Source organism: Scyliorhinus torazame, chromosome 9 (assembly GCF_047496885.1).
Source record: "Scyliorhinus torazame isolate Kashiwa2021f chromosome 9, sScyTor2.1, whole genome shotgun sequence".
In the NCBI taxonomy this organism is placed as follows: Eukaryota; Metazoa; Chordata; class Chondrichthyes; order Carcharhiniformes; family Scyliorhinidae; genus Scyliorhinus; species Scyliorhinus torazame.
Window position 1 is genome coordinate 215224611 of NC_092715.1, and position 10428 is coordinate 215235038.

Genomic DNA, 10428 nt, shown 5'->3' on the forward strand with positions numbered 1-10428 from the left:
CCGGGCACTCCTGACCTCGCCAGCTCCATTGCAGCGATAGGTAACTCCTATTCCTCCACAACTTTCATGAAGTCGGGCCAGGTTTTGAAGGAGTTGTGATTCTCAACCCCCCAGAAGAATCATGAAATCTAGTCTCTAAACTCTAAAGGTTAGTTCAAAAGGTCTCCTGCATGCACCCTATGCCAGGCTCAGCCCTTCCGCTCACCCACAAGTCCCTTTATGCCCCCATGCCAGGCTCTGGCATTTCCATGCCCATTGACCCACTATGCTTTCAACAACCAATGTCCACCACAGTATAAAGTGGGAGGTGTATGTTTTGAAAAAAATGTAATCCTTTGATCACTTTCCCTTATTTTGAAAAAAAAAATAAAGATCAAGCTCATAAAAGTTGTCCAGGTCCTTTGAAATTTGAAGAACCACAAACACATGAAACCATTGACTTATGTCAACAATCATCGTGAAATTGACCTGGCAGAGCGGTCATGAGGAGCCTGCGATGAAGAGGGGTGGGCATGAGGGGTCATGGATGAGGTATGGGGAGTATTGGAAAGTGAAGGGGGTGTGAGGGATCAAGACTGCAGAAACGTGTTTTTTGTATTGGGACAAAGTCGCAGGGTACTGAAGTAGGCCTTTTGACAGCCCACCTTGGAACCTGGCAGCCCTGTTGCTTCCTTCAGACCTTTTTCCAGATAGGTTTGTCTGACTCCAGCTCGCATCCGGCCCCAGCAATGAAGATCCTGTCTTGATAGATATTTTCTCTTGAGGCAGTGAGGCGAACAGGAAAATGTCCTGCTTCCCCCTACGTGCCTCGAGGAAATTAAATCCAGGCCATTGCATCAAATGGCCAAAGCTTCGTCAAGGTCGAGAAACAGAGAGGCATAGGAATGGAATCAATCAACATCCTGGGGATTACCATTGATCAGAAACTGAACTGGAATAGCCATATTAATATTGTGGCTACCATGGCAGGTCAAAGGCTAGCAATCCTACGGCGAGCAACTCACCTCCTGATTTCCACCCCCCCCCCCCCCCCCCCCCCCCCAAAGCCTGTCCACCATCTACAAGACACAAGTTAGGAGTGTAATGGAATACTCTCCACTTGTTTGGATGAGTGCAGCTCCAACACTCAAGAAGCTCGACACCATCCAGGGCAAAGCAGCCCGCCTGATTGCTCCCCTTCCACAAACATTCAAAGTCTCCACCACCAACGAACAGTGGCAGCCATATGTACCATCTACAAGATGCACTGCTGTAACTCACCAAGGTTCCTTAGGCAGCACCTTCCAGACGCACGACCACTATCATCTGGAAGAACAAGAGCAGCAGATACCTGGGAACTCCACCACCTGGAGATTCCTCTCCAAGTCACTCACCATCCTGACTTGGAAATATATCGCTGTTCCTTCACTGTCATCGGAGCAACATCCTGGAACTCCCTCCCTAACAGCACAGTGGGTGTATCTACACCTCAGGGTCTGCAACAGTTCAAGAAGGCGACTCACCACCACCTTCTGAAGGGCAACTAGGGATGGGCAATAAATGCTGGCCTAACCAGCGACGCCCACATTCCATAAATTAATTTTTTTTTAAAAATTAAATTCCAAAGCTTGGGGCCAAGGCAACTGTTGGAGTGATTAAAATCAGGAATGTTCAAGAGGTCAGAACCAGAACTAAATGAATCTTAGGGTTGTGGGGCTAGATGAGAATACAGTGATTGAAAGGCCATGGAGGGATTTGAAAACAAGGATGTGAATTTGAAAATCAAGACCAGAAACCAGTGTAGGGCAGTGAGTACTGGGATGATACGTGGATGGGATTTGGTGCACATTAAGATATGGACAATAGAGTTTTGGATGATCTGACTTTTACATTGGGTAAAATGTGGGAGACCAGCCAAGAATAGTGTAGTCTAGATGTAACAAAAGCACGAATGAGAGTTTCAGCAGGAGATGAGCTGAAACAGGGTGAAGTTGGGCAACTTCACGGAGGTGGAAATAGGCAGTCTTAGTGAAGGTGTGAATGTGCAGTCCGTAGCGCCTCTCAGTGTCAAGTCTGAAAGATTTGACAAGGTTGTGAACAAACAGATTTAATCTCAGACTGTTGCCAGGAGAGGGATGGAGTTGGTAGCTAGGGAACAGAATTTGGATTGGGGAGCAAAAGCAATGGCTTCAATCTCCCTGATATTTAACTGGAGAAAACGTCTGCTCACCCAGTACTGGGTGTCAGGTAAGTGTCTGATAATCTAGCAATAGCGGGAGAGTGAAGACAAGCGGCTGTGAGGTGGAACAGTGTCATTCGAGTCGATGTGCAAGCTAACACTGCTTTCGGATGGTGTTGCTGAGGGATATCCCGTAAGTGAAAAATAGGTGGGGTCAATGGGAGGCTGCCAATGGTAGCAATGTAAGAACAGAATGAGAAGACATGGCCATGATTAGGTAGATAACAATGGAGCTTGTCCAGTTGGATAACAGTGGAGGGGAATTGGAGGAGGACAACCATGTCAAAGGTTACATACAGATCAAGAAGGATGAGGAGGGATATTTTAATTTCCTGTCATAAATATTGCAAAAGGATGTCCTAGAATGGCATCTGCTGCAATTCGTCTCACAAGTGAGCAGATACACCATGGAGACTATGGGTATAAAATGGGTAATAGCCCAATTCCTCTCCCGTAGTTTCCCACAGGAGTCAGTCTTGTAGCCTCAATTATTTACCATACTGCAATTCTTAACCTGCTTAGATGATGTGAGAGAAAGTCACATATCCAACTTTGCCGATGTCTCAAAGACAGGCAGCATTCTGCAATGAAGACTGTTACAATTACAATTTGGGGACTGTGTCTTTTAACTTATGATGACCTGTTCTGAAGTCTGCCTGACAGCAAGCCGGGGAGGGATTGTTAGAGATTGAAGGGGGCCCGGTTTGCTTTGCTGAGAAAGGTGCAAGATGTTTATTCCTGGGGACATTAATAGTAGCCTGTGTGAATGATGATGTTGTGACTATAACAGAGAGCCGGCTCAAAGAAAGGCAGGACTGGGCACTAAGTATTCCTGGATACAAGGTGCTTAGGAAAGATTGGAAAGGAAGGAGTGTGGGCGGAAGAGAGGGGGGGGGGGGGTATGTAGGATGCAGTTCTGGGGAAAGAGGATGTCCCAGAGGGGTGAAGGACAGAATATGGCAAGAGCTAAGTAACAAAAAATATGCAACTACATTGCCTGGTGTAGTCTATAGGCTACAAATAAGTGTGAAAGTTGTAGAGGAACACATTTTAAGGGAATTATAGAGGGGCAACAATTATACAATAGTTGCAATGGGAGATTTTACCGATCATGATGTAGACAGGGATAGTAGTGGTGTAAAGAGCAGAGATGGGAAAGAGTTCCTGGAGTATGTTCAGGAAATCTTTCTCCAGCAATTTATTTCCAATCTGATGTACAATCAATTACGAGACGAGAATGGTGAAACAATCGAGGCTTTATTGCACAAGATGTTGTGCCTCCTGCAGCTGGAACCAGAACGGAAGCAGCACAGGAGAGCACACACTTTTATACGCCGCCTGCTGGGATGAGCCAGCAGGCAGGGATTTACCGTAGTACTTGTAATACACGGACAGAGGTAATACATGTAATATATCACTAGTGATGTTTACCACATTCACCCCCTGTTTAAAAAGAGTGACGGGGGTGACGAAAACATTACAGATCAAGTCTGTTGGGGGCTTTTACCCTCCGCTGCGATCGCCTCAGTCCTGGTGGTGATGTGGGCGCCGACGTCACCTGCGACTCCGGGAGCGTGTTGTCCTCCTCTTCGTCACCCCTGAGTGGATCCAGTGGGAGGACAGATCCTGCTGGGGTGGGGGCTGCGGTGAGGTTCGCTGGAGGGAAGGGGGTGGCGCAGGGGTGAATGAGGCAACCAGGGGGGAGGAGCAGTGTCAGGTCGGGGGTCGTGGGTGGGGACCTAGCGGGTGCCAGGTCCCGGAGGGAGACTGTGTCCTGGCGCACGTCGGGGTGTGCCACGTAGGCGTACTGCGGGTTTGCATGGAGGAGGTGGATTTTCTCGACCAAGGGATCCGATTTATGGCTCCTCACATGCTTCCGGAGGAAGACGGGCCAGGAACTGTCAGCCATGTTGGGAGCGAGACCCCGGAGGTGGACTTCCTCGGGAAGGCAAACACACGTTCGTGAGGAGTCTCGTTAGTCGCGGTGCAGAGGAGCGATCGGATGGAGTGGAGCGCTTCGGGGAGTACCTCCTGCCAGCGGGAGACCGGGGGATTTCTAGACCGAAGGACCAGCAAGACGGCCTTCCAGACCGTCCCGTTCTCCCTCTCCACCTGACCGTTTCCCCGGGGGTTGTAGCTGGTCATCCTGCTCGAGGCGATGCCCTTGCTTAGCAGGAACTGACGCAGCTCATTACTCATGAAAGAGGATCCCCGATCACTGTGGATGTAGGTGGGGAAACCGAACAGAGTGAAAATGCTGTGCAGGGCTTCAATGACCGTGGCAGTAGTCCTGTCGGGGCACAGGATGGCGAAGGGGAACCGGGAGTATTCGTCAATTACGTTGAGGAAGTACACGTTGCGGTCGGTGGAAGGGAGGGGCACTTTGAGGTCCATGCTGAGGCGCTCAAAGGGGCGGGAGGCCTTCACCAGGTGCGCTCTATCTGGCCGGTAGAAGTGCGGCTTGCACTCTGCGCAGACTTGGCAGTCTCTGGTGACGGCCCTGACCTCCTCAATGGAGTTGGGCAGGTTGCGGGCTTTGACAAAATGGAAGAACCGGGTAACCCCCCCGGGTGGCAGAGGTCATAGTGGAGAGCCCGGAGTCTGTCCACTTGTGCGCTGGCACATGTAACGCGGGATAGGGCATCAGGGGGCTCATTGAGCTTCCCTGGGCGATACAAGATCTCATAGTTATAGGTGGAGAGCTCAATCCTCCACCTCAAGATCTTGTCATTTTTTATCTTGCCCCACTGCGTATTGTTAAACATGAAAGTCAGTGAGGAGAGTGAATCTTCTGCCAGCCAGGTAATGCCTCCATTGTCGCATAGCTTCCACAATGACTTGGGCCTCCTTTTCGACCGAGGAATGGCGAATATCGGTAGTATGGAGAGTGCGGGAGAAGAAAGCCACGGGCCTGCCCGCCTGGTTGAGGGTGGCGGCCAGAGCGACGTCTGATGCATCGCTCTCCACCTGAAAGGGGAGGGTCTCGTCGACCGTGTGCATCGTGGCCTTGGCGATGTCCGCCTTGGTGTGGTTGAAGGCCTGGCGGGCCTCAGCCGTCAGGGGGAATACTGTGGACGATGAGTGGGCGGGCCTTGTCCGCATAATTAGGGACCCACTGGGCGTAATATGAGAAAAACCCCAGGCATCATTTCAGGGCCTTGGGGCAGTGGGGGAGAGGGAGTTCCAGGGAGCATGCGGTCGGGGTCAGGCCCTAGGACTCCATTTTCCACTTCGTAGCCAAGGATGGCTAAGCGGTTTGTGCGGAACATGAATTTCTCCTTATTGTCGGTGAGGTTAAGGAGTTTGGCGGTATGGAGGAATTTTTGGAGGTTTGCGTCGTGGTCCTGCTGATCGTGGCCGCAGATGGTGACGTTATCTAGGTACGGGAAGGTGACCCGCAGCCCGTATTGGTCAACCATTCGGTCCATCTCTCGCTGGAAGACCGAGACCCCATTGATGACGCCAAAGGGAACTCTGAGGAAATGATAGAGGCGGCCATCTGCTTCGAACGCAGTGTATTGGCGGTCCTCCAGGCGGATGAGGAGCTGGTGGTAGGCGGACTTCAAGTCTACTGTGGAGAAGACTCGATACTGCGCAATCTGATTGACTATGTCAGATATGCATGGGAGGGGGTACGCGTCGAGCTGCGTGTACCGGTTGATGGCCTGACTGTAGTCAATGACCATCCTGTGTTACTCCCCAGTCTTCACTACCACCGCTTGAGCTCTCTTGTTGCTGGCCTCAATGATCCCCTCCCGCAGAAGCCGTTGGACCTCCGACTTGATAAAGGTCCTGTCCTGCGCATTGTACCGTCTGCTCCTAGTGGCGACGGGCTTGCAGTCTGTGATGAGGTTTACAAACAGTGAAGGTAGATCAACCTGAGGGTCGTGAGGCCGCAGACGGTGAGTGGGGGGGGGGGCAGGTGTCCGCCGAATTTCAAAGTAAGGCTTTGGAGATGGCATTGGAAATCAAGGCCTAGTAACAGGGCAGTGCAGAGGTGGGGGAGAACGTAGAGCCTGAAGCTGCTGATCCTATGCCCTGAAAGGTGAGGATCGCGACACAGTACCCCCGGATTTCAATGGAATGGGATCCGGAGGCCAGGGAGATTTTCTGGGTGACGGGGAGTACCGTGAGGGAGCAGCGCCTTACCGTAGTGGGGTGGATGAAACTCTCTGTGCTCCGGGAGTCAAAGAGGCAGGCCGTCTCGTGCCCGTTGATCTTCACCGTCATTGTAGCGGTCGCGAGGTTTCGGGGCCGAGACTGATCCAGGGTGATGGAGGTGAGCTGCGGAAGATGTTGGGAGGTCCCGGGCTGATCAGTGGTGGCGGAGGCATCAGTAGGCAGCGAACGGCCAGACGAGCAGAGGTCCTGAGGCGCGGTCCAAAATGGCGCCGAATGTGGCGGCGCTCACATTCGCACATGGTGGGCGCACATGGTGGGCGGCATCAAAGTTGGCGGTGCCCATGGGCAGCACGTGGCTTGCGGTGGAGAAGATGATGGCGCCCCTGGATCGCACATGGGGGGGTGTAGAAATGCCGGGCATGGAATCAACGGCGACCAACCGGGCCTGGCAGACAGAAACAAATGGCCCTTCTTCCCACACCCGTTGCAGGTCACGCTCCGCGCCGGGCAGCGCTGCCTGGGGTGTTTGCTCTGTCCACAAAAATAACACTTGGGCCCCCCGGAGTTGGCTGGCTGCTGCGCGACGCAGACTTGCAGTGAGCTGGAGTCGGCAGCTGTTGGGGCCCATGATGCCCACGAGGGTGCTGCACGGTCGGGGGTGTAGGACTCCAGGTTACGGGAGGCCACTTCTAATGAATTAGCAAGCTGCCTAGTCTCCGCAAGATCGAGCTAACCCCCTTCCAATAGTCGCTGGCGGACGTAAGTAGACTTCATGCCCGTGACATAAGCGTCTCTGATTAATAGTTCGGTGTGTTGGACTGCCGAAACTGCCTGGCAGTCACAGTTCCTACCGAGAATCTGTAGGGCCCGCAAGAAATCGTCCAGAGTCTCCCCCGGGAGTTGCCGTCTCGTGGCCAGGAGGTGCCTGGTGTACACTTGATTCACTGGTTTAACGTAATGTCCCTTTAGGAGCGTCATCGCTTCTGTGTAGGTGGGCGCATCCCGGATGTGGGGAAACATTTCAGGGCTCACCCGTGAGTAGAGGACTTGGAGCTTCTGTGGGTCTGAGAGTTATTCAGTGGCTGCTCTGAGGTAGCCTTCGAAGCAGGCTAGCCAGTGGTCGAAGGTGGACGTGGCGTTGGCTGCGTGAGGGATCAGCTGCAGGCGATCAAGCTTGATTAGGAAGACCATCTTTTAAAATCTTGTGCAATAAATTGATGTAACGTCAATTACCACGAGACGAGAATGATGGTGAAACAATCGAGGCTTTATTGCACAAGATGTTGTGCCTCCTGCAGCTGGAACCAGAATGGAAGCAGCGCAGGAGAGCATGCACTTTTATACGCCGCCTGCTGGGAGGAGCCAGCAGGCAGGGATTTACCGTAGTACTTGTAATACACAGGCAGTGCCGTAATACATATAATATATCACTAGTGGTATTTACCACACAATCCAATGGGAAATGAGGCACAGCTCAAACTGGCTCTTGGGAATTAGATGGATAAGTGGATCACGCTTCTGTAGCAAAATGTTTTAGGGGACAATGATCATTGTATCATAAGGTTTAGGTTGGTTATGGAAAAGTTCGAGAAACAAACCAGACGAAGAACAATTAAGTGGGAGAAAATCAACGTCAGTGGAGTGAGAATGGAGCTAGTTCAGGCAAATTGGAATTAAAATTGGCAGGCAAAACAGCATCTAAACAATGGGCTGCCTTTATTCCCGTGAAGTGGAAAAGCAGGATGAATAAATCCGGAATCCCTGGACGACGAAAGAGATCGAGATTAAGATGAAGAAGCAAAAGTTTGCTTATGACAGATGTCCGGTGGCCAATGCAGCAGAGAACCAGGCTGAATATAGAAGGATGAGAGACTAAACAAAAAAACATGTAAGAGAAGGAAAGCAAGAGCTTCAAATGTGCTGATAAAAGAGAATCTCTGAAAAGTCTTCCATAAATAGTGAAAGAGTGGTAAAAGGAGGTGGAGTTGATTAGGGTCCAAAAAGGGGGTTTATGCAAGGAGGCATGGCTGAGGTATTAGAACAAAGAACAAAGAAAAGTACAGCCCCTTCGGCCCTCAAAGCCTGCATCATGCTGCCCGCCTAACCTAAAACCTTCTACACTTCCGGGGCCCATAACACTCTATTTCCACCCTGTTCATGTATTTGTCAAGACGCCCCTTAAACGTCACTATCGTCCCTGCTTCCATCACCTCTTCCAGCAGCGAGTTCCAGCCACCCACAACGATCTGTGTAAAAATCTTCCCTCGCACATTTTGCCCCTTGCACCTTAAACCTATGTCCCCTAGTAATTGACTCTTCCACCCTGGGAAAAAGCTTCTGTCTATCCACTTTGTCCATGCCCATCATAATTTCGTAGACTTGTATCAGGTCGCTCCTCAACCTCCATTGTTCCAGTGGGAACAAACAGAGTTAATTCAACCTCAAGCTTTGTTTAATAATTTAGAGTACCCAATTCATTTTTTCCAATTAAGGGGCAATTTAGCATGGCCACTCCACCTAGCCTGCACATCTTTGGGTTGTGGGGGCGAAACCCACGCAAACACGGGGAAAATGTGCAAACTCCACAGGGACAGTGACCCAGAGCCGGGATCGAAGCTGGGAACTCGGCGCCGTGAGGCAGCAGCACTAATCACTGCGCCACCGTGCTGCCCCCAACCTCATAGCTAATTATAGTTAATACCCTCCATACCAGGCAACAACACCCTGGCAAACCTCTTCTGTATCCTCTCCAAAGCCTCCACATCCTTCTTGTAGTGTGGCGATTTGAATTGAACACTTTATTCCAAGTGTAGCCTAAATAAGGTTCTATACAGCTTCAGCATGAATTGCCTGTTTTTATACTCAATGACCCGGCCAATGAAGGCAAATATACTGTATGCCTTCTTGACTACCTTTTCCACCTGCGTTGCCCCTTTCAGTGACATGTGGAACTGTACACCCAGAGCCCTCTGCCTATCAATGCTCTTAAGGGTTCTGCCATTTACTGCATATTTCCCACCAGTATTTGACCTTCCAAAATGCATTACCTCACATTTGTCCAGATTAAACTCCATCTGCCATCTATCCGCCCAAGTCTTCAAACGATCAATGTCCTGCTGTATCCTCTGACAGTTCTCATCACTATCCGCTTTTCTACCAACCTTTGTGTCGTCCGCAAACTTACTAATCGGACCAGTTACATTTTCCTACAAATTATTTACATATACTATGAACAAAGGACTGGAGAATTACAAATGTTACATCTTTTTTGAAAAAGAATATAAGTGTAAGTCCAGCAAATACAGGCCAGTCAGTTTAAGCTTGGTGGTGAGGAAATTTCTAAAAACAATCATTTGAAACAAAATTGCCACTTGGACAAATGGGGTTTAATTAAACAAAACTGACACAGATTTGTTGACGGCAATTCATGTTTAATAAACTTGCTGGAGTTTTTTGATGAGGTAACAGGAAGTTGATGAAGGTAATGATGCTGTTAATGTGGTGTACCTAGACATCCAGAAGGTATTTGATAAAGTGGCGCATAACAGCCTTATCGGCAAAGTTATAGCTCATGGAATAAAAGGTACAGCAGCACCACAAAATTGGCTGAGTGACAGGAATCAGAATAAAGGTTAATAGATGATTTTCAGATTGGCGGAGGGTTTGCAGTGGAGTAACCCAGGGGACTCTTGCTCTCCCTGATATATATTATTGACCTTAGTGTAGAAAGCACAATTTCATGATTTGCAGACAATATAACCTGGAAAGCATCGAGAACTGTGAGGAAAATAATGTAGAACCCCAAAAAGACAGGCAGGTTGGTGAATTGGGCAGACAAGCGGCAGATGCAATTTAATACAGGGAAGTGTAAAATGATTCATTTTGGTCGAAAGAACGACAATGTGGCCTGAATTTTCCAAATGGCAGGGGCTTGGCTGCTGATTCCAAGAGGCCTTCTGCTATTTCAAGCTCTAATAAGCACTGATTGGCAGTAGACGCGACTTCCATCCAACACCAGGAGACAGTCCCGACTTGGAGAGCCGATCAGAATGGTCGGCAGCTCTCCAGCCACAGCGCTGCAGTGACCA